General features: G+C 36.5%; 1 long non-coding RNA gene across 1 annotated transcript; it reads left to right on the top strand.

The window, feature by feature from the left end:
* The first annotated feature begins 1,549 nt into the window (after positions 1 to 1,549).
* On the top strand, positions 1,550 to 25,216 carry LOC145717952 (uncharacterized). Its single transcript, XR_014141483.1, has 2 exons — positions 1,550 to 1,828; positions 23,735 to 25,216. It is a non-coding gene; the product is annotated as an uncharacterized LOC145717952 (long non-coding RNA).
* Positions 25,217 to 25,291: the final 75 nt, after the last annotated feature.

A 25,291-nucleotide genomic window follows, 5' to 3' on the forward strand; every position in this document is an offset into this window, starting at 1 on the left:
TTTGAAAAGTGAAAATAATGACAGAGGACTGGCTGTTGGCTTTGGCAATATGTAGGTCTTTGGTGTCTTTGATAAGAGCTGTTTCAGTAGAGTTATGGAGAATAAAAATCCTATTAAAATGACATGAAATGAGAATGGGAAGTGGAATTTATATTACTGACATTAAAATAATATAATATAAACCTAAATAATTAGAAGAGTGGTGCCAGTGCTGAAACATAACAAGAAAGAGTACAGAAAGCTTAGGAACAAACCCAGGTATATAATGCCTCTGTGTGTGTGTGTGTGTGTGTGTTTATTTTTTACAGTTAGCAAATACTGATGGCATTTCAAATCTCATGTGGGGGAAAAAAGAAATATCAGTATGTGGATTTGGTTATTTAGAAAAAATACGTCTTACATTATATACCAGTTGGATTAAAGCAACAGTTCTCAATGTGTGATCTGAGGACCACTGGAGGTTACTGAGAACCTGGCAGAGAGTCCACAAGATTAAAAACAATTTTCATAAAAATACTAAGGGATAACTTATCGTTTTCACTCTTATTCTCTTATGTGTATATCATGGAGTGTTTCAGAGGCTACCTAATGTGTCTTTTATGAAGCCAGATATTGTAAAGATTTGCAAAGGTCTAAAATAACAATAGTCTTCTCACTAAATTTATTTTTGTTTTGAAAAAGACAGTTATTTTCATTTGAAAAGGTGTATATTAGTATGTAATAGATTTAATATTCTTTTTAAATAGATAAATATAGTTTAAATTTCTTAGTTTTAATCTCTAATGTGCCCAACATTGATATATATAACCTACATGAACAAAAGCTTTTAGAGTTCCTCAATAATTTTTAAGAGGGTAAAGAAGTCCTGAGATAAAAAAGATTTGAGAATCAGTGAATTAAAAATAAAAATTTACAAAAAATTAAAATATAAAAGTACTAGGAGAAAACATATAATGATGAGATATGAAAGAGTTTTAAAAAACAGCAATATAAAACAATAAACTTTGATCATTTACAACATGCTAAGTTTTTTACACTTTCTCATGAAATCTCCTAACAACCTCATGACACATGATCCATTACTTCTGCCAACTGGCCTGGCACTCTGGCACTCAGCTACCACAAAGGGTTAATTCAACCTGTCTCTTTACCCCAGCTCAATTTCTAACTAAGGTAATTATTGTTTGGTAATGTAAAGTTTTAATATTATATATAGACCAAGTGTGTTTCATTCTTATGGGTGGGATACCTTCCTAAAAAGGCTGACCAGAACACTGTTGGCTTGTTTATGCTTTTTTTAGGGAAAGAGCTGCATTTTGCGCCTTTGCGGGGCAGTGGACCCCTCCCAAAGGAGCACAGCTCTGTTCACAGTGTCCTTATCAGTGGCCACTACATGCAGAGTAAGGGCAGTGGCTGGGGGCGGGGGCGTCTGGTACTGCAAGGCACCCTCTCCGAACACTGGAGAAGACTTTCTCACCGATGGTCGTCCCTGCCAACGTCCCGCCAATGGCCAGAAAAGGCGTTCAGAAAGGCGGGGTTGGGGGAGGGGTCTGTGCTCTGGGCAAGCGCAGTGGGAGAAAAAGGCATCCGCCCCGGGAAGGGGAGAGACAGACCTACCTCCTTACAGACTAAAACCCGCTCCTTGGACACTCTAGCCACCGTGGTGACTCGAAAGGGGTTGCTGGAATGGAAACCAGACTTCTGTCAGCCTACACAAGGCCAGAGACAACACGCTCACCTGTCGAGGCAGCTGGCAGCATCCGCGGCAGCGTTGCGGCACTCGGCACTCGTCTCCATCCGGAGGGCCGCTGAAGACACACACCAAGAGGTGAGGCGGAATGCCCACTCGCAGAGGATGTTGGTCCCGCTGACTCCGTGAGCCAAGGGTGGGAGGGTGACGTGGGGCGGAGTCTGTTCCCTACTCCCCCGTCCCCCCAGCCCCGCCCCCCCACACACACACAGCCAATGCGCGGGGAGGGTGAGGGCTGGGGTTGTAGGTAGAGGGTCCCATAGGCCATTGAATGTCTATCCCTTGTCTGACATTTGAGTAAAAAGGCAGAATCAGGCCAACTCTTCCTTAATCTCCAATTTTATTTATTTTTAAAGTTATTTTTAATTTATTTTTAGTTTTTTTTAAATTTTTTAAAGATTTTATTTATTTATTTGAAAAAGACAGAGAGAGCACAAGCAGGGGGAGGGGCAGAGAGAGAGGGAGAAGCAAACTCCTTGCTGTGCGGGGAGCCCCACTCAGGGCTTGATCCCAGGACCCTGAAATCATGACCTGAGCCGAAGTCAGAAGCTTAACCGACTGAGCCACCCAGGAGCCCCTTAAATTTGTTTTTCCCTCTCTGATATACCCAGTGCACCAGAAATCTGAGGGGAAAAAATTCCTTGACAAAATCCATAGAAACCTTTGGTTCGATGGTCACCGTGCTGGTTTGAGGCAAACTGCTAAATAGAACCAAGGCCTTTAAGGCCTTTCCATTTACCTTCCTTTGCCATCTCTTGTTTCTTTGATAACCATTTTGAGTCACTACACAGGGACAGCCTGCCCTCATATTACATTCTAAGGACTATAATAAACCCATCATTACCACCAGTGCAGAATTTCACTTAAATACAAATTCAGTTATTCCTACTACTTCCTTTGATTTAATGAATAGTATAGGCTATATGTAGAGAGCTTATGTAGGTATTCATATAAAGGAACATCTGCTCTATTGTATGCCTAAGGTAGGTAGTCATGACAACAAGAACGTGGAATCAGTATAAAAGCCCAAAAGATGTACTCCAAACATACATTTATTCTTTGCTCACATCTACGTACACAATGACTAACCATCAACTGAAAAATAAAAATTCAGTCAAGCCAGTTATTTCTCATCATATAGACTATCAGACACATTCTGAAATAAGCCATTTCAGTTTTTCTCAATTCACAGCTGAATGCTCCACTATTATACGTTATTAGTGTACTAAGTAGATCTAAATAAGAGAAGATTTCATTGGGCCTCTTCAGTGAAAGAAAAATAATCTCATTTAATATTTACAGACTATGGGCTACATTCTCAAGCATTTGTCATCTAATTACTCGATCCACATACCATTACAGTCTGCTCAAAAAAAGATGAAAAATTAAAAAATGCTTCTCACCTTCTCATCTCTTTATCTTTGCTCATGGTGTATCCTCTCCAGGAAATTCCCCCTCTCATTTTTGCAGATTGAATCCTACTCTTCCTTCAAGTTCCTATACTTTAAAGTCCCTATACTTTCATACTCCTGCATTTTATTTATCCTTCTTCCTCTGTCTAAAATATATTTACTTCCAAACCATGTCCGAATGTTTACCTACCATGTATGTGTCAAAGGCTCTCTTGCGCCTATGATGTTCACCCTGATTGCATAAGCCAAAAATAGTTTTTTCTCTCTTTAACTTTCATAACAATTCATCTGTGCCCTCTCTTCCTGAATGTTTTATTTTTGCCTTGTATTAAAGTTATTTATATGCATACATTATCTTCCCCACTAAAAGGCTCCTTGAGGGCAGACATGGCTCTATAGGATTTATTTCGTATGCCTCAGGTGCCTAATGCAGTATCTTACCCTTAGAAACAGCTTATTAAGTATTTGTTCATTGAAAGAAAAAAATTCTGCTTTTAAATAACTCATTTTAGGCTTAAAAGCATTTAAAGTATTCTTTATTTCATTCATCCACTCATTCATTCATTCATTCAGCTAATATTTATTAAGTACCTATTATGTTCTGGACAATGTTTTAAGAAGGCTGAATGTGGCAGTAAGCACAACAAAGTCCTTACTGTCACAGATGTTACATTTTAGTGAGTAGAGACAGAAAATAAACAAGTAAATATAAAATATTCCAGGTTGTAATAAGTAATGTGAAGAAAAATAAACCAGGGTAAAGGGAGAGAAAGAGGATTAGTAAGGTACCATTAAAAATAAGTTGATCAGGTAATGAACAGCATGATGATGATAGTAAGCAATCCTGTATTGTATATTTGAAAGTTACTAATAAGAGAGTAGATCTTAAAAGTTCTCATCAAGAGAAAAAAAATCACAACTATGTGTAGTGATAGATGTTAACCAGACTTACTGTGGTGATCATTTCACAATTAAACCGATATCGAATCACTATGCTGTACACTTGAAACTAATATATTGTTATATGTCAATTACGCCTTAATAAAAAATAAAAATAATATGTATTTCTTATAACATTCCTTAAAGATATCATATCAAGGGGTGCCTGGGTGGCTCAGTCAGTTAAGCATCCAACTCTTGATTTCAGCTCAGGTCATGATCTCACCATTGTGGGATCGAGCCCCATGTGGGGCTCTGCACTCAGGGCAGTCTGCTTGAAATTCTCTCTCTCCCTTTTCCCCTGCCCCTCCCCCCACTCACACACTCTCTCCCTCTCTCTCTCAAAATAAATAAAGTCTTTTAAAACAAAGATATCATATCAAAAGTAAAGGTTTGATTTAGAAATAAATAAGCAAGCAGATTTGGACTCATCAATTCCAACAAAGTGAAACTTTGATTGCAAAAGTTTAAGAAACTTCATTCAGCAGTACTCAGAAAAATTTAGGAAATATATTCCTGGAATAAGCCAATCCAAAATCCAATTATTAGATTTGAAATATTCTCCTGGAGCTAACCATCTCATTAAAAGAAAAAAAATTTTTTGATAATAGGTACATTAAAAACTCAATATGATGGTCTACAAACTAATTTCACATTATTTTAATGAGTTAGAGCTAAAGAAAGATAGATGAATGCCAATTTAAGTCTTGCTTCTCTGTTAAGGAATACCTTTCCTTGAATGAATTCAAAGGACTACATGTACCTTTCAAAATGTAAGAATTCTAGAATTTGGATTCATGCCCAGGAGCAGGGTTCACCTCTAGTGCTTTAATTTATGGGGACCATGTTTACAGTTCTATGAACAAACATTTTGTCAGAAAAAAAAAAATATTGGGGGAAGAGAGGAAGATTCTGCTTTCATGATAATACTTCATCTGTAAATTACTACATTTATGTTAGGAATTATAAAGCCAATGCAATTAAAACATGAGCCTTAATACTCTGTATATGTGAATGGCACAGGCCACTTAACAAACATGACAGAATTGGCGACTCTTAGAGACCTTAATTTAAATCAGCACGTGTCTTGGGTGTTTTTGTCTAATCTCTGCTAAATCCTGCTTTCAACCTGATTTAATGCTTTAACCAACAGCTTTTAAACTATTATACTTGACATTTAAAGCTTTTTATAACCTGATGCCATTTTCACTCCCCAACTTTAATTTTTTCTACCCTTCAGCATCCATTATTTTCCCTGACTATTCCACTAACATGCCAGACAATGCCTGGCTCTGTCTTTGTTTAGAGTGTTTACTTCACACAAATTCTACTCATCTTTCAAACTCTAGTTCAAGACCCACCTCCCTTATAAAACTCCTTAATTATACCAGTCTTCACTGATTCCATTTTTTGAATTCTTATAACATTTCATATATAGTATATAATTCAGTCTTTAATTATATATCAGCTTGCATTGGAATAATGATTTCATGTGTATTCACGCAACGAACATTAATTCATTGATGTTTGAATGTGCCTCTCAGATGCCTGGCACTGTGCTAGGCACTCAAGACAGGAAAATGTATAAGATGTGGCCCCTTCCCTTAAGCTCACAGCTTACCAGAGGAGGAAGCAGACACACAAAATGCGAGACATAATATTAAAGTGTTATAAGCAAAGTTCAGTGATATCATAGAAAATCAATTAAATTTGCTTTAGGAAAAAGTGTACAGTGTGACAGAAAAGGTTTTATAGGAGATTAAACATGAGCTGGGCTTTGAAGGATAAGTAAGTTTTCTGGATCGGCAAGGGGGAAAAGGGCATTGTAGGGTCTCTTCTTGCAGGAATGAACTACCAGATGAATTCTCCTCACCCCATGAAAAAAAAAAAAAAGTAAAATACGGTTATTTAGAAAATTGCAAATGGTCCCTATGACAGAGCAGCATTTCCCAAAGCATGTTCTATGAGAGAGCTTTTTGCAAGGTGTTAAGAGGTGGTCTTCAAAAATTGGTTCCATGGTCAAATAAATTGGAAAAAATGGATTATTGTTAAATAGATCTCTTCATTACAGTATTTTTTCAGAGCTTTTAACATACGATATTGCATGCATTCCTAAGAAGGGAATATAGTATGCAGCACTGCCCAAACTTCTATGACCATGACCACGAAATCTTTTTTCTCAGAACTAATGGAATTAAGGTTCTATAGAAAATTCTCTGGAAAAAAAAAATTAGACTATGACATAATTTGCATTGTGAAAGAAGTAAAAGTGGTGAATGATGTAGTTAGGTACAGAGGTGGGGCCAAATTTTGAAGTACCTTAAATAATTCTCTAAGAATGTTAGATTTGTTTTTTTCTATAGGCAATAGAGAAACATTAAATATTTTATAAAAGGGAGTTACATAATCAGACCTATAGAAAGATACATCAGGCAGTAAAATAAAGGTTGGGTTCAAGGGTCTGGAACCAAGGATATCAATTGGGATGTTACTGCAATGGGAAATAAGATGAGGGCCTGTACTAGATTAACACTAGTGACAGACATGGTGGTATTGTCTCAACTGAATGGTGACTTACTTGAAAGCTAACACTATGTTAAATGTTATAGTTCTTACACTCTTCTCCTCCAACCATAGGATCTAAGCACAATGCTGAGTGTCAGAAGTTGTCTATTGTTTTAAAGGCATGTTCATTAGATATCTTCTGAGAGGTAACTGAGTGTGCCAACTCTGGGCTCCTGAGGAACACAGAAATTATTCTAGAATTCAAGACATCTAAGTAGAAACTTCATTTTTTCAGGTGGCTATTCTAAAACTATTGTAGGATCCAGCCTCCAAGCCAGCCCCAATGACACCCACCTCCTAGTATTTCATACTCTTGTGTAGTCTCAAATTATGCTAGGGTTCATCTGGATGACCAACATAATATACCAGAAACAGATTTAAATATAGGGAACAAACTGATGCTTGACAGAGAGAAGGTGGGTGGGGGGCTGGGCTAAATAGATGGAGATTAAAAGGTACAGACTTCCTGTTATAAGATAAATAAATCATGGAGATGAAAAGTACAGCATAGGGAATATACTCAATATTATCATGTTATATGATGACAGATGGTGACTATACTTAACCATGGTGAGCACTGAGTACAATGTATACCATTGTCAAATCACTATGGTATACACCTGAAACAAATATGACATTGTATGTCAACTATACTTTGACAATAAGATAAAATTTAAAAAAAAAAACAACATAGCAGAAATGAAGCTTATGTCACTTCTGAGATGAGGTTTTAAAATCTATCTTGGTCATTCATACTTTCCTGGATCACTCACTGTTGGGGAAGCCAGCTGGCATGTCATGAACAGCCTTATAGAGAGGACCACGTGGTGAGGAACCAAAGCCTCAGCCAACAGCCCTGTAATTAAAACTTAGAAGTAACATCCATGCAAACAGTGAGCATGAGATGCCTAGAGTACCTATAATAATACCCAATCAAATATATTTTAAAACAAAATATATAACCAGAGATGATGATATTATTACCATTATAATAAAAAGGTCAATTCAATAGGACATTAATGATCATAAGTGCATTTACCCAATAAAAAGCTTCAAAATGCATGAAGCAAAAATCACAAAATTAAACAGAAAAACAGACAAATCCTCAATCATGTTGGGGATATTAAGAGTCCTCTCTTAGAAATTGATAGAACAACCAGACAAAAGAAATCGGCAAAAACTTAGACCTGAACAAAACTATCAGTCACTTCAATTTACTTCATATTTATAGAACACACACAAAAATGGAAGAATACACATTTTTTCAAGTACACATAGTACCCTTCTGTATTTATATAGTCAGTTGATATTTAACAAATGTGTCAAGTTAATTTCATAAAGAAAAGATGGTCTTTTCAACAAATGACGTTGGAACTACATAGTTGTATAGGAAAAAAATGAACCTTGACTTTTATTGCACACCAAACACAAAGATTAACTCAAAATGGATCATATATCTATACGTAAGAGTTAAAACTGTTAAACTTCTAGTAGAAAACATAGAAGAAAATTTTTGTGACATTAGGTTAAGTAAAATTTCTTAAACAGGACACTAAAAACACAAAGTATAAAAAATTGATGAAATGAACTCCACCAAGATTAAGAAAGTTTTCTGTTTGAAAAACATAATTAAGAAAAAAACATAATTAAGAAAAGAACAAAATATTAGCCACAGCCTGGGAGTGTTTACAAAACATCTATCTGACAAAGGGCTCTTGCATCAATAATACATAAAGAACTCTTGCAACTCAACCACAAAAAGACAATCCATTTTAAACATGAGCAAAGTATTTCAATAACCATTTCTCCAAAGATACACAGATGGCCCATAAGTACATGAAAAATGCTCAGCATTATTAGTGATTAGGGAAATACAAATCGTAACTGCAATGAGGTACCACTATTTATCCACGAGGATGGCTATACTCAAAGTGATGAATGATAACAAATGTTGTTGAAGAAGTGGAGTAAGGTGGGAATGTAAAGTGGTACATCCACTTTAGAAAACAGTCTGGCATTTCCAAGGCTAAGCACAGAGTTACCATATAACCTAGCAATTCCTCTCATTGGTAATTACCCAAGAGAAAGGGAAACATATATCCACACAAAAATAGCTATGTGGAAGTTCATAGTAGCTTTAGTTGTAATATTCCCAAACTGGAAATAACCCAATGCCCATCAACACACAACTGAAAAAATAAACTGTGTTATATCCATAAATCAGAATACTATTCATCAATAAAAGAGTGAACTGTTCATACATACAGCATGGATACATCTCAAAAACATATGGTAAATCTATAGTTCTTGACCAGTAATGATTTTGTCCCCCTGGGAATAATTGGGACTATCTGGAGGCATTTTTGATTATCACAACTGGGGAGTGCTACTGGCATCTCATAGATAGAGGTCAACAATGCTGCTCAACATCCTAAAAAGTACAGGACAGATCCCCACAACAAAGAACAATACAGCCCAAATGTCAATTAGTGTCAAGTTGAGAAACCTTGCACTAAGTGAAAAACATCAAACACAAAATATTACATTGTGTATGATTCCATTTATATGAAATTCTAGAAAAGACAGAACTACAGTGACATAAAACAGATAAATGATTGCCTGGGGTCAGGGATAAGAAGGAATCAAGTTAATGGGACATGAGGAAACTTTTTAGGGTGATGGAACATTCTATATATTGATTGTGGTGGTGTTTACACAGTTGCATGCAATTACCAAAATTCATTAAAATGTGCACTTAAAATTGATTGTAAAAATATTGCACGCATATTAGTCATACTTTAAACAGAAAGGTATCGCAATGGGGACAAAAGCACTGGAAGAGAAGGTAATGGAACTCCAAAGATGAGCTTTGCCAGCCTCACCTTTATGAGTGAAGAGAACGGACTTTAAACTGTATGGACACTTCCAGGTCACTGAGCTGTTATTCAGGAGAACATCATACCAGCATACCCTGGTATCTTGAAAAGAAGGAGTTAAATCAGTTTCCTACTGGGTTCTAGGACGGACAGTGAATTATAAAGAGGTTTTATACTCTTCTAGGTTTTTTAATTCTTCAAAGAATATTCTCATTAATAGTAAATCTGGTTCAAGATTATTCCACCAAGTGAGCATTTCTGAGAGATTATTCACTATGGTAGGTAGAGTGTTAACACATAGTACTTTTATACATTTTTATAACCTTTACTGTAGAGTTTCCTTGGTAAATGAATGAAACCTTTCCTGGAGCTCCTGAGATGAACTTATTCCTTTGAAATTCTGGGAACACTGGAGCTCTCTTTATAACAGAGTACATTTGCTCAATGGCCACAAAAGAAACACCTATTACACTTCCTTAACAAACAATTCTTTGACTGTGAAAAGTAAAGAAGGTAAAATTATAGTTGATGAAATCTGATCAACAAGAGATGAGAGTTATTTCTCCTACTGGAGTTAAATCAGAACTTTTCTTTCATTTTGAATTTTGTTGAGACAGTTATATAGGAATAGCCCCTTACCTCAGCTACTCTGAAAAAAGTTATTTCTCCCATATGTGTCATTAAGCCCTTGGAAAAAAATCATCTTAGAAGTAATAAAAATCATTCCATTCAGCTCTGTGTAGAAGATTTCTTATGAAAGCAGAGAAATACATAGCCAGGTTGCCTCCAGAGTTCCTGTAGGCTCCAGAGTTCTGTGTGAATCCTGGCAATCCTACTACAATTATTTTTTTAAGGATTTATTTTAAAAAAGATTTATTTATTTGAGAGAGAGAGCGTGAGCACGGGGGGCGGGGAGGGGCAGAGGGGGAGGCAGAAACAAACTCAAGCAGACTCCACACTGAGTGTGGAACCGGAAGTGAGGCTCAATCTCAAGACCCCGAGATCACCACCTAAGCTGAAACCAAAAGTCGGGCATTTAACCAGCCATGCCACCCAGGTGCCCCAATCCAACTACAATTATTAAGAAAAAAAAACAAACAAGAAGATGCAGAAATCTCTTGTCCAGGGTTTAAACTGAGAAACAAGCATTTTTTTAATGCTGACTCAGAAAATTACTTAGATTTGCCAAATTCATCCAATTTAGAGCCTTTTTTCACATTTATTTATTTATTTTGAGAGAGAGAGAAAGAGAGTGCAGGGGGAGGGGCAGAGGGAGAGGGAGAAGCAGAAGGAGAGAAGCAGACTCCCCACTGAGCATGGAGCCTGATAAGGGGCTTGATCTTACAACCCTGAAATCAAGACCTGAGCCGAAATCAAGAATTGGACACTTAACCGACTGAGCCACCCAGATACCCCTAAGTGAAAGTCTTTCAGTGCTAATAGCCTACCTTTGCATATTTGTCAAATGCCTTGCATGATCTTTTAGGCCTCATTTCTGTTGATGTGAGTCTAAGGGTTTTTAATTTGGGAATTTCAAATAACCACTCTGGGATGATGCCACAGCTAGAAATGCTATCAGGTAGACCAAGATGGCAGTCTAATGATATGGAGCCGGCTTTTCGAAGTTGACTCATAGTCATATCTTAGCACTAGTTTGGGGCAATGTGACAGTAAAATAATTAGTTGTTTATACCAAATAAGAAAATACTATTATATCTTGGCTCTTATGTTGAGTTTCTAGAAATCTATACACATTAACCAGGATCTCTTCAGTAAGACCCTCCCTAGGAGCCAAGGCTGCAAAATACCATACTGGGTTTTGTTGCCCCATCTTCCCCACTCCTTCCACCTTCATCTCCTGCCTCTCTATGTCTGCTTGGTATACAAAGCTTGGTTGGAGAAGCAGAAAAAGAGCTAATTAGGGGCCTTGCTTTGGAATAGCAGAAAATGAGAGTTTTGAAGAAGAGGATTCATGACTATTTAAAAATAGAATACTCTCAAAATATTATTACTCAATAACTAGGTTCTATATAAATGTGTACTTATACACATTATGCATAATTGCCTAATTACCTTTAAAAGTATCTTGCTATAGAGAAAGTATAGGGATTGCCTACATCGTATATAAAAAGTTACTGGGCAAAAAGTTTTCAAAAATACTCAATTGTGGGGCACCTGGGTGGCTCAGTCGGTTAAGTGGCTGCCTTCGGCTCAGGTCATGATCCCCGGGTCCTGGGATCGAGCCCCGCATCGGGATCCCTGCTCAGCAGAAAGCCTGCTTCTCCCTCCCCCTCTGCCTGCCGCTCTGCCTACTTGTGCTCTCTATCTCTCTGTCAAATAAATAAATAAAATCTTTCAAAAAAATACTCAATTGTTTTTGAATTACATTGTTTTGATACCTTAAGTAGCTCCAAATACCTCAACCTTGCAATAACAAGAGTAAAACTAACCATGGAACATTCTCCCTTCATGTGATTTCAATGGGCTATATACGCTAGACATGGAAAAGAAAGAAAGTCTTTGGAGAATCAAGCAATATGTTAGATGTCTAAATGAGCCATTTTTTGTCATCCATGTCCTCTACTCATACTCTCTGTCTTTTGAACAATCGTTCTCCCGAAACACCAGGAATATGTTGCTCTATTGCCTTGTCAATGGTCTAAACCCAAGTATGTGCAACTCTCTCTCCCATTCTGTTTCTCATTTATTAGTATTGTCCTCCCCTCCTCCTCTCTCGCCCTCTCCATCCCTCCCTCCCTCCCTCTCTTTCCTCTTTCTTTTCCCCTCCCTCCTACTCTCTTTTTCTCTTCTTTGCTTTCCCTTCATAAATCCCATCATCCCCTAGATCTTCTTCCCTCAGGCCCTTGTTCTCAATCAGGCAGCATACACAGAACACATGGAGCCAATCTTAAGGAGTACTTATGGGTTGATAGGCCAGGCAACCCAATGCATTTTAGAGCTATTCAAGAACCAGCTCCTCTTGGAATCCCAGCACATCCCTTCCTTGTTAGAATGATTGCAAAGTACAATTTTCCTTTAGAGAGTTACTCTAATTAATCCCACCCCTTCTCAAACCTGCCAACAAAAACTCAGCATCCTCAAAATATTTCTATGAGCAGAGGCACATATTTATTGGCACAAAAAGCAAAACTCATCTCCAAATATGACTGCAGCACCACTGAGAGATTCCAATTCTACCTCATCAATCTACAGATGGAGTGAACATATTAACTTCCTGCATAACCCTACAGTCTATTCTTCAAAGTAAGATCTTTGCATAGACACACTCAGATAATATTTCTCAGTGAGAAGCTAATCCCCTTAATTATAAGAGAGAAAACGGTACTCAATGATAGGATAACTCAGCTAGTTGGAAAGAATGTTGAAAAGGCAAAACTCAAAAACAAGAAGAAAAAGCCCATTTGGAAATGATGTTTGATACTGAGTCAATTAACTGTCAGTTCTCATTTCTGCCCATACCAGACTTGAGAAACTCAGAGATGAGATACATAAAATTGATTTAATGTCTATAACATGTATACTACTACAAGGCTTTGAGTTTTCTTTTTAATGTCAAATAATTATTGTGGTCAGTTCATACAGTTGTCTGTGCACTAATCATATGCATTGCATGTTGCTATTTAACTGTTCATTGTGGTTTGTTCATTTTTTTGTGCTTATATGTCTATGTTATATGGATAATGCTTTGTCCCTATGTAGTCCATAAATCCCTGATGGGTGTGTTCAATAAATAATCATTGGGCTGACCTGAATTGAATTGGGGGGGGCAATAACATCGATAATCTCCAGTTCATCCCTATCTGGCATTTTGGTGGGTGTTTGTACTTCCATTTCAATAGGGATCTGTGTGGGTTATTTGGACTTTGCATAATTTCAAATAATGAAGTCACACTGGGAAGAGGTGATTTTGAAGGAAATGGAAAGTAACCCAGTTTATACTCATGCTGAGGACTAAAGCAAGGCACCAAGCCCAGACTTAGGGGCTTTTGACAATTACAGGCTGAATGACTCACATCTTCCCCAGGGAATGGAAGAATGAATCACAAGGCCACTGAGCATGGATCGGGGGGGGGAGGATGGGCAAGAAGATAGGGGGAGAGGTTCACACACCCTGAACATTGCCTCCTTTCCAACTCCCCCAAGCAGCATGCTAAATTAGAAAAAGGAAGAGCTAAAATAAATATAATAATGTCAACAAATGAACTGGAAGGAAAAAAAAAAAAGCATGGCTTTGTTCCCTATTCCAATCACGTAGAGAAGAATTTAAAGATTTGCTTCTGATAAGCCTTAATGTAATAACAGAGTTAACTTTTTCACTGATCCCACACCTATCAATCGCTTACCACACACAGACAAGCAAATCCTTCTGAAAACCACTGCTCTGTTAATCTTAAGGCACTGCTTTCAGCATTTCACTCCCCTACAAGGGCATCCATTTGCCCATAGGATAAAGTCAAAACTAATCAACCTGGCATTCCAAGTCTTCTATCAACTGACTCCACCCTATCTATTCATCCTAACCCCCCACTAATCCCCAACATGATCGCTGGCCCCAGTTCTGTCAAACTGGCCCCCTTAAAATCACATACCACATTCTTGCCTCTCTACCTTCACTTGTTCTACTTCCTTAAATCTAAAATGCTTTCTTTCCTCTCTCTTCACCATTCAAAACCCCAAATTTCCTTCTTTCAAAGCTCTAAGTTCAAGATTCATCTTTTCCATAAGAGCTGCCCTATCTAAAACCATCCTTCAGTGACCATTTCCTTACTTGAAATGCCTACCACATGAATATGTATGTCTGTACCAAATACTTCCACGTACTTTAATGTCCTCAATATATGACTGGCTTCGACAATTAGATTCTAAGCAAACGACAAAGGATCTTTTTGTCATCATCGACATCACTTAACACAGTACCCAAAATACATATGTATCTTCATATTAATAATCAATAAATAGAATCTTGTTTTAAATTCAATTTAGGGTTCACTTGGCATGAAACTGTATATTTGTTAGAACTTTCTTTCCTCTACATAGTTATATGGCATTTTTAGATGCTTAGATACCTTTACTTGCTTCATTTTTCTAAGTTGAACTCATTTTCATTTTGCTTTCTTTTTAAAAAAGAACATGTTCTTTATGTTCTATTTTCAGAGCTCCAGTTTTTAGTGCTCCACTGAGGGTATGAACAACCATCAGGTCTTAAATGTTCCAACTGAGGTATTGCAATTTAACCTTTACACATATCTGCAGTTCAGTAACCTAGACTGATGAAAGAGGAAGATCTGTCCCACCAGGAGGCCTCAAGGAAAAGATGCTGTTCTTTAGAATTGAGTTTCACAGAGAGAATCACTTTCTCTCCCACTCGGATATAAGCTCTCCTTGGAGCCTGGAGGATGATTTCATGACTCAAAACAGATGGATTTTTTCCCCTTTATGTATTATTCTTTACTTAGGTAAAGCACTGCTGCTTCAATTCCTTTTTTTTAACCAAGTATTTTCTTTCTTTTTTTCAAAGATTTTTATTTTTATTTGTCAGAGAGAAAGAGGTAGGCAGAGGGAGAAGCAGGCTCCCTGCTGAGCCCGATGTGGGACTTGATCCCAGAACCCTGGAATCATGACCTGAGCCGAAGGCAAACGCTTAACAAACTAAGCCACCCGGGCATCCCTTAACCAAGTATTTTCTAAGTCACACTATTTCTTTTTATCTCTTCCGGGTATTTGGAATTCTAATCAGGGGGGATAATTCTTTGACATTCTTAAAACTAAATTCATTCGTTTTCTTGTCCCTTTTAGACAGAGTACTGCAGGGAAATTTAAAATCTGCTAGGGCAGGGGCGCCTGAGTGGCTCAGTCGTTAAGCATCTGCTCTCAGCTCAGGTCATGATCCCAGGGTCCTGGGATCGAGCCCTGCATTGGGCTCCCTGCTCAGTGGAGAGCTTGCTTCTCCCTCTCCCACTCCCCCTGCTTGTGTTCCCTCTCTCGCTCTGTTTCTCTCTGTCAAATAAATAAATAAAATCTTTTAAAAATAAAAAATAAAATCTGCTAGGGCAGTGAGTTGACATGGCACACAGAGATCATGACGGTATGATTTTTAAGGGCAGGAAAACTTACTGGAAATTCCTCAGCTTAAGTCTGATCTACTTGCCCATGCCAAAATTCTACTAGATAATGCATTGTTCTCTCTGGGCATCCTCCTATAAAATTTAAGTGTCCCTTAGAACAATAACAAATGAGTCATTACACTATAGTTTAGACTAGTTTATCAAATTTCCCTCTTAACTGTAACTAGCTGTGCATTGAGGGAATGGAATTTGCAATAGTGTGTTCTGCTAATTAGCCACTCTGGAAATCTCAGAATCAGTTTGGATTGGCTATATTAGTCTTATCTTCCATATCTCCCAGTACACTCACATTATTTATAATGCAATCATTCAAATCATGAATTGTTTTTAAGTCATGTGACTCTGTGGCTTTGTCCATGCTACTTATTTACTCCTCCATAGATTCCCTTTTATACCATCATACCTTTTTGTCATGGCCCAGCTCATGCACCACATCCTTCAAGAAACAGTCTCTGCGTATGTCACCTGGCAACTTGCCTCATTCATCCTTTATCAGTTAAAATGTTACCTCCTCGGGCACCTGGATGGCTCAGATGGTTAAGCGTCTGCCTTCGGCTCAGGTCATGATCTCAGGGTCCTGGGATCGAGTCCCGCATCAGGCTCCCTGCTCCTCGGGAGCCTGCTTCTCCCTCTGCCCCTCTCTCTCTCTCTCATGAATAAATAAATAAAATCTTTAAAAAAAAATGTTACCTCCTCTATGAAGCATTCTCTGACTTTTCCCCTAGGTATTCTTTTCCCCTAGGTTCCCACACTATATCTTGAATCCTACCCTAGTATGTCATTATTGAAATTATTTTATTGTGTGCCTGTCCCCTAGAAGACTGAGTTCTTCCATGGCATGGATTAGACTTCATTCATCTTTATTTCCTAGCCTATTTTCCTCCAAATATTCAATATTTGCTGAATGAATAAATCACAGGATTAGCCTAAATAGAAAATTTAATAGGATCTGAATTCACTTCTACAGGTATCAAATGGTTCCTTCATCTTAAACCATGAAGACTACCCAACCACAAACATGTATTTTATCAGGGTAAAAGAACAGAGCAGTTAGCTGTGTGTGGAAACATCAAAATAAAAAATTTGGTATTCTGTTATACTGAAAATGAGTTCCTAAATATATGTCTCATGTTTGGTTTCTAAAGTCCCTCCAGGTCATCCTTTCCTTACCCTAACTTTCACAGTTAAACAAAAAAGCCAGATGGAGAGCAGTGATTGTGAGATCGAACTCAATCACTTTTTTCATTAAATATTTATCAAATATCTACCATGCACAAATATACAACAGTGAACAAAACACCTCCCTGCCCTCATGAAACTTACCATATAGTGGGAGAAAAGAAAATAGAAATAGATAATATCATCTAATGATACATTTATACAGAAAAATTCATCAGGATGAGAGGATAAAAAGTAATGGATAAAGACATGGCTATTTTAAATAGGCATTTTTGAGATGATATTTGAAAAAAAATCTAAAGGTAGAGAGTGAATAATGACACTATTAGGAGAAAGAGGGGCAGGGGCAACAAGTGCAAAATTCCAGGGCAGAGGAAAAACTTGAGATAACCTAGCAACAGGAAAGAAGCCAGAGAAGCTGAAATACTATGAGCCAGGAGGATCCTAGTTAAGAGATGAAGTTAGAGAAGTAGCAGGAATCTAGATCATATAGAATCTTGAAGGTGATAGCAAGGTCTTTGGACTTTGTTCTAGGAATGATAGAAAGTCATTTGAAAGTTTTGAGCAGGGAAATTACATGATATAATTTATATATTTTTAGAAAGTATCTTAGCTCAGGCTGCCATAACAAAATACCACAGATTAGGTGGCTTGAACAACACAAATTTATTTCTCACAATTATTTTTTTTAAAGATTTTATTTATTTGACAGAGAGAGACACAGTGAGAGAGAAACACAGCAGGGGGAGTGGGAGAGGGAGAAGCAGGCTTCCTGCGGAGCAGGGAGCCCGATGCGGGGCTCGATCCCAGGACCCCGGGATCATGACCTGAGCCGAAGGCAGACACTTAACAACTGAGCCGCCCAGGCGCCCCTATTTCTCACAGTTCTGTAGACTGAAAATCCAAGATCAAGGTGCCAGCAGGATAGATGTCTACTGAAAGCTCTCTTCTTAGATTTCAGAGAGCCACCTTCTTGCTGTGTCTTCACATGGTCTTTCCTCCATACATATGGAAACAGTGAGAGGAAGCAACTTCTCTTGTGTCTCTTCTTATAAGGGCACTAATCCCATCATATGGGACCCATCCTCGTGATTTCTTCTAAGCCTAATTATCTCCCAAATTCCTTATCTGCAAATACCATCACATTGGGGGTTAGGACTTCAACATGAATTTTAGGGGGACACAATTCAGTTAATAGCTGAAAGCTTAGTCTGAATGTTGTATGAAAAACACACTATCAGGGGACAAGAGTAGAAACAAGAGAACTAGCCAGAAATCTATTGCAATAATATAAGTGAGAGATGATAGTGGCTTTGACATGGGTAGAAGTGTTGTTAGTGGTGAAAGGTGTTGACATTTTATATACACTTGAAGACAGAGCTCATAGGACTTGATAATAAGCTGTATGTGGGTTATGGAGAGAAAATAATCAAGGATGACTCCAAAGATTCTGGCCTGGACAATAAGGGAACGGTGATTTCATTTATTTTAATGGGAAATACTGGGAAAAGGGTTTGGGTAGAAGAGGGTAGAATGAGGAGCTCAATTTTGAGCATGTTAAGTTTAAGATGCCAAGTCATCAGCGGGATATATCATTCTGGATCTCATGGGATGGGTCTATGATGAAGATATAAATTTGGGAGCTGTTAGTGTGTAGATGATATTTAAGGCCAAGGAATGACATCACAGATGGAACAAATGTAGATAGAGAAGAAAAGAGGACTAAGGATTGAGTCCTGGGGCACTCTAACATTTTAAAAGGTGGGAGTAGAGAAGAATCCAGAAAATAAGCAAGATGGAACATCTAGTAAGGCAACAGAAAAATAAAAAAAGCAGAATAATGTAGTTTACTGGAAGCCAAGTGAATAAGCAATATCAACTTTGAAGGAGTGATCATCTGTGCCAATGCTGCTGAGAGGTCAGGTAAATGACAGCTGAAAATTGGCATTGGAGTTGAAATCATAAGCCTCATGCCCTTTATTAATAACAGTTGTCAGAATGTAAATGAACTTGATGAACAGTAGCCACCTTCAGAGAGAATTTAAATGGAAATAAGATAAAACCACAGGTTAGAAAAGAGGATTTTATCCTGACAATAGTTTATGGAACATTAAACATTAACACTGCAAGGTTGTCTTAAAAGCCTTCTCCAGAAATCTATAAAACATGATAGATAATGATTTAGGGCTGCTGGTGGGAGAATTATTCAAAGGTAATCCTGCAGGGAGGTGTAGGCTAGATTGTCTACAGATCATTTTCAGCTTTCAGGAACTTTTACTATCTTTTATGCAAACCAATGGTTTTTACAGAGGTGCAAATTAAGACTGTAGTTCACTTTTATAGATCTCTTTGTGCATGGAAATGTTCATGAGGCTTACCACATGTGTGGTAAGCCTCATGAACAAAAAAAAGGGGAGGTTCAGTGTTAGAAGCAAATGAAAGATTGGGGAGTGGTGTGCAGAGAAAGAAGAGAATTAATGTAAATACTGAGGAGTATATTCCTGGTAATTGCTCATAATGAGAAGACGTCAAGTGTGGAGTGACTATTTTGACTCCTACCCATAGTAAATGCATTGCAATTTTTTTGGTCCAGGGGATGATAACGAAGTTAATAAAATTTTGTAATGAAAGCCAAAAATCTCTGTTATATGTGACTGAATGTTAGTCAAATCTATTGTTTGGGGACAATATAACACAGTTAGGGTTAGACATAAACCAGATTCCTGTATTCATACAAAAAGGAGGAAAGAAACTTGAGATCTTAAAGTCATATAATGTGTTTATAGTTGTATGTCTTCTTGCTAAAAGACAAAATGCCAGAGGAATTACTCAAATAAAACTTATTTAAATAAATGCCCATGATTTTCTGAAAATTTGACTGGTATTTTTGTTGGTGAAATGAGTTTCCCTTAATTGCAAATATTCTGTGCAGATCATGTTTTTCACCCAAGCAGGAATTCTGTCCAGAATAAAAAAAAACCCTGCCATATTCATCTGTTTTTGTAAACAAAATGAAACCTTAAGGAATTTTACTTAATGTTGAGCATCTAGATTTTATTTGTGTCTCTTACAAAATCTTAGGTTCTGTCTAGATGATTTGTCTAACAATAAATGTAAATGAATAACAAAGATGTGTTAAAAAAGAAAGTTAAACATTACTACACACCTATTAGAATGGCTAAGATCCAAAAAACTGACAACACCAAATGCTAGGAGGATGTGGAGCAACAGGGACTCTCATTCATAACTGATGGGAATGCAAAAATGTTATAGCCACTCTGGAAGACAGTTGGTAGTTTCTTAGAAATCTAAACATAGTCTTGTATGATCCAGCAACTCTGTTCCTTGATATTTATTCAAATGAATTGAAAACATGTCCACATAAAATTTGCACATGAATGTTGATAGCAGCTTTATTCATAATTGCCAGAACTTGGAGACAATCAAGATGTCTTTTGTATAGGTGAATAGATGAACTGTTATACATCCATTCAAAGGAATAATATTCAATGATATAAAGAAATTAGCTATCAAGCCACAAAAAAAGACATGGAGGAATTTTAAATGTATATTCCTAAGTTTAAAGAATCCAATAGGACATTCTGAAAAAGGCAAATCTATTGGGATAGTAAAAAGATCAGTAGTATTGCCAGGGATAGGAGAGTGGGAGAGCTGAATATGTGGAGTCCAGAGGATTTTTAGGGCCGTAAAAATATTCTGTATGATACTATAATCATAGATACACATCACTATACAGTTGTCAAAACTCATAGAATGCACAACAGTGCACCCTAATGTAAACTGTGGTCTTTAGTTAATAATAATTTATCAAAATTGGCTCATCATTGTAACAAATATACTACATTAATGCAAGATGTTGATGATAAGAGAAACTGTGAAGGAGGAGAGTATGGAGCTTTATGGAACTGTACTATGCAATTTTTCTGTAAACCTAAAACTGTTCTAAAACATTAAGCATATTAATATTTTAAAAATCCCACAAACTTCTGAAACTGACTCAGTAAGACATAGACATTCTGAATAGACCTATAATAAAGGCATGAAATTATTAAATAAAAAACCTTCAGACAAAGAAGAGTCCAGGCTCAATGGCTGCTCTGAATTCTATCAAATATTTTAAAAATTAATAACAATTCTCAAGATCTTTCAAAACTAGAACACTTCCCACATCATTCTATAAGACTCTGATACCAAAACTAGACAAAATAATGCCAAGAAAATTAACTGACCAATATCTCTTATAAATATAGACACAAAAGTCTCAACAAAATATGAGCAAAGCAAATCATGCAATACATAGTGTTGAGTTTTTAATTCCAAATTCTAATTTTCATTGCTGCAATATAGGAAAGCAATTTGTTATTGTATAATAACCTTTTATACTACAACCTTGCTATAACTGCTTATTAGTTCCAGGAGTTTTGTTAATTCTTTGGGATATTCTACATGATCATTTCATCTGCAAACAAAAATAGTTTTGTTTCTTCCTTCTCAATCTATAAACCTTCTATTTCCTTTTCTTGTTTTATTGCATTAGCAAGGATTTCCAGGACAATGTTGACTGACAGTGGTGAGAACTGACAACATTGTCTTGGTCCTAATATTAGAAGGAAGGTATCTAGTTTCTCATCATTAAATATGATATCAGTTGAAAGCTTTTTGTAGATGTTCTCTATCAAGTTAAGGAAGATCCCCTCTATTTCTAGCTGAGTTTTTATCATGAATAGTTGATGAATTTTGTCAGTGCTTTTTCTGTATCTATTGATATCATATGATTTTTCTTCTTTAGTCTGATGTGATGGAGTGCATTAATTCATTTTCAAATGCTGAACCAGGCTGCATATTTGGAATAAATTCCACTTATTCATGGTGTGAATTTTTTAACATGTTGTTGGATTTCATCTCCTAATATTTTTGCATCTATGTTCATAAATGATATTGGTGTCCAATTTTCCTTTCTTGTAATGACTTTGTCTGATTTTGGGATTACTGGTCTCATAGAATGAATTAGAAAGTATTCCCTCTGTTACCTTCTAGTAGATATTTCTTCTCTAATATTTATTATTTCTTTTCTTCTGCTTAGATTTAATTTGCTCTTTTTACAGTTTCCTAAGGTAGAAACTTATTTTAGATATTTCCTCTTTTCTAAAATATGCATTCAATGCTACAAATTTCCCTCTAAGCTTTGCTTGCACTGCATCCTACAAATTTGATAAGTTGTATTTTCATTTAGCTCAAACTATTTTTAAATTTCTCTTGAGACTTCCTTGACCCACATGTTTTTAGAAGTGTTTTGTTTAACCTCCAGATTTGGTGTTTTCCAACTATCTTTCTGTTACTGATTTTTTTAATTCCTTTGTGGTCAGAGAACATATTTTGTGTGATTAATAATCTTTTAAATTTGTTGTGTTTTATGGCCCAGACCATGGTTTATCTTGGTGAATGCTCTGTGAGCTTGAAAAGAACATTTATTCTGCTGCAGTTGGATGAAGTATTCCATAAACATCAATTACATCCAGTTGACTGATGGTGTTGTTCACTTCAACTATGTCCTTATTGTCCTTACTGGCTGAATCTGTCAATTACTGGTGGACCGGTATTGATGAATCTACTATTGTAGTTGGAGACATTGATTTGTTCTTGCTGTTCTATTGGTTTTTGCCTCCACAAAACACACTAGAACATAGATTGGCCAAGTTCTTTGTCACTTTATAATATGGATTGCCTTTCTTCCAGTTTCCAATAACATGTGCCTCATTTCCATTTAAGATTTCACCAGAATCACCACTAATGTCCATATTTCTACCAATAGTCTCTTCAAGGCCATCTAGTTTCTTCCTAACATTCACTTCAAAATGCTTCAGGCCTCCACCCATTACCCACTTCCAAAGCCACGTCCACATTTTTAGGTACTTGTTATAGCAGCACCCCACTTCATAGTACCAAAACTTGTTTTAGTCAGCTAGAGCTACCACAAAATAATACCACAGACTAGGTGGCTGAAGCAATAGAAATTTATTATTTCACAGTTCTAGAGGCTGCAAGTCCAAGATCAGGGTACTGGCAGGATTGATTTCTCTGGAGGCCTCTCTCCTTGGCTTGTAGATGGCCACCGTCTTTCTGTGTCTTCATGTGGCCTTTTCTCTGTTCTTGAGCATCCCTGGTATCTGTTTCACTTCTAGTCACATTGGATTAGGACCTTATCCTTATAACTCAGTGAAATTAATTATTTCTTTAAAGGCCAGATCTCCAAATCCAGTCATAATCAGGGTTAAGGCTTTAATATATTCTGGAGGGGGGACATAATTCAGTACATAACAATATATTTAAAATTATTATTCATTCCTAATGTATTGTCTTTTGTCATTATAAAATGTCTCTTTCTAGTAACATATTCTGCTTTAAATTCTATTTTATTAGTATAGCCACTCCAACTATTTTATGGTTGCATGATATCTTTTTCACTGTTTTTTTATTCACATGTTTGTATCTTTAAAGCGTGCCTCCTATGAACTGTGTATATTTGGATTTTTTTTTTAATTTAGGCTAGTAATCCCTACCTTTTGACTGGACTTTCTAATTCTAGTGTAGTTATATACAGTGTTATATTAATTTCAGGTGTACAATATAGTGATTCAGCAATTCCATATATTACTCAGTGCTCATCAAGATAAGTGTACTCTTAATCCCCTTCATCTGTTTCACCCATTCCCCCCCCCCCCCGAACCCACCTCCCCTCTGGTAACCATCTGTTTGTTCTCTATAGTTAAGAGTCTATTTTTTTTTTTTTTTAAAGAATATTGTAGATTTTTTTTTTTTTAAAGATTTTATTTATTTATTTGACAGAGACAGAGACAGCGAGAGCAGGAACACAAGCAGCGGGAGTGGGAGAGGGAGAAGCAGGCCTCCCCCCGAGGAGGGAGCCCGATGTGGGACTCGATCCCAGGACCCCGGGATCACGACCCGAGCCGAAGGCAGACGCCCAACGACTGAGCCACCCAGGCGCCCAAGAGTCTATTTTTTGGTCTTTCTTTTTTTCCTTTGTTCATTACTTTTTTTCTTAACTTCCACATAGGAGTGAAATCATATGATATTTGTTCTGACCGGCTAATTTTGTTTAGCATTATATTCTCTAGCTCCATCCATGTTGTTGCAAATGGCAAGATTTCACTCTTTTTTATGGCTGAGTAATATTCCAGAGTGTGTGTGTGTGTGTGTGTGTGTGTGTGTGTGTGTGTATACCATATCTTCTTCATCCATTCATCGGTCAATGGATTTTCTAATCTATTCACATTTAAAGGTATTATTGATATGTTCGATTTACATCCGCCATTTTACTTGTTTTCTATAGGTCTCATGGCTTTTTTCTTCCTCTGTCCTCCTTTACTGCTTTTTTTGTTTTTCATTGAATATTTCCTAGTGTGATATATTCATTCCCTTAAATATTTTGTAAACATCTTTTCTTTTACTGGTTGTTCTATGGCTTAAAATATACATTTGAACTTACCAGAATCCATTTCATATTTATACTATCCTATTTTCTGTGGGATATAAAAACATTATACCTAGTCCCTCTTATTTCCTTTTCTGTGCTATTGCTGTACATATTTCATCTATGTATGTAACAAGTTCAAAAGTGCATTTTTATAATTATTACTTTATAAGGTAGGTCATTTAAAAACCTGAAAGGAGAAAGGACACAAAGTATATTATTTATAAAATGTGTTATATTAATCTTATTGACCATTTCTGCTTCTCTTAATTTCTTAATATGAATTCAAGGTACCATTTAAAGTCATTTAAAGTCCTAATACATTTAATACATTTTTACATTTTTTTCCATAAAGATTACATGATTTTGTTAAAATCGTTCTTTGGCACTATATTTTTAAATAGCATCAAAAGCTATATTTCCCTTTTCATTTCATTTTCTGGGTTTTTAGTGGAGTATAGAAAGGCATTTTAGTATCTTATTTTGAATTCAGAAATACTGCACTCTCTGTAATTCCTAATAAAATATGCATCTAAATTATTTGAATATTCTACAGAGACAATCATGTTTATAAAAGATGACCATTCTCTATAATTGTAAGAAGAGGTGTCTTAAAGTCAAATAAAGTATACCATAAATTTTAATTTTGGTATTATTAGAGGAATTCCCTTCTACTCTTAGTTTGCTAAAAATGTCTATCATGAATGGATAAAGAATTTTATCAGTTTTTCTATTTACATTGATTTGCACTGAAATTAACATTGTGAATTACATTAATTCCTTTTCTAATGTTAATACAGCCTGGAATTTCTGGAATAAACTCAGAGTGATACAGATTCTATATTACCTTTTATAACCATTGCTGAATCCTGCTGATTAATATTTTGTTTGGGAATTTCATCTGTATTCAG

The sequence above is a fragment of the Leptonychotes weddellii genome, chromosome X (assembly GCF_054177405.1).
Source record: "Leptonychotes weddellii isolate Sample4059 chromosome X, ASM5417740v2, whole genome shotgun sequence".
Taxonomy (NCBI): Eukaryota; Metazoa; Chordata; class Mammalia; order Carnivora; family Phocidae; genus Leptonychotes; species Leptonychotes weddellii.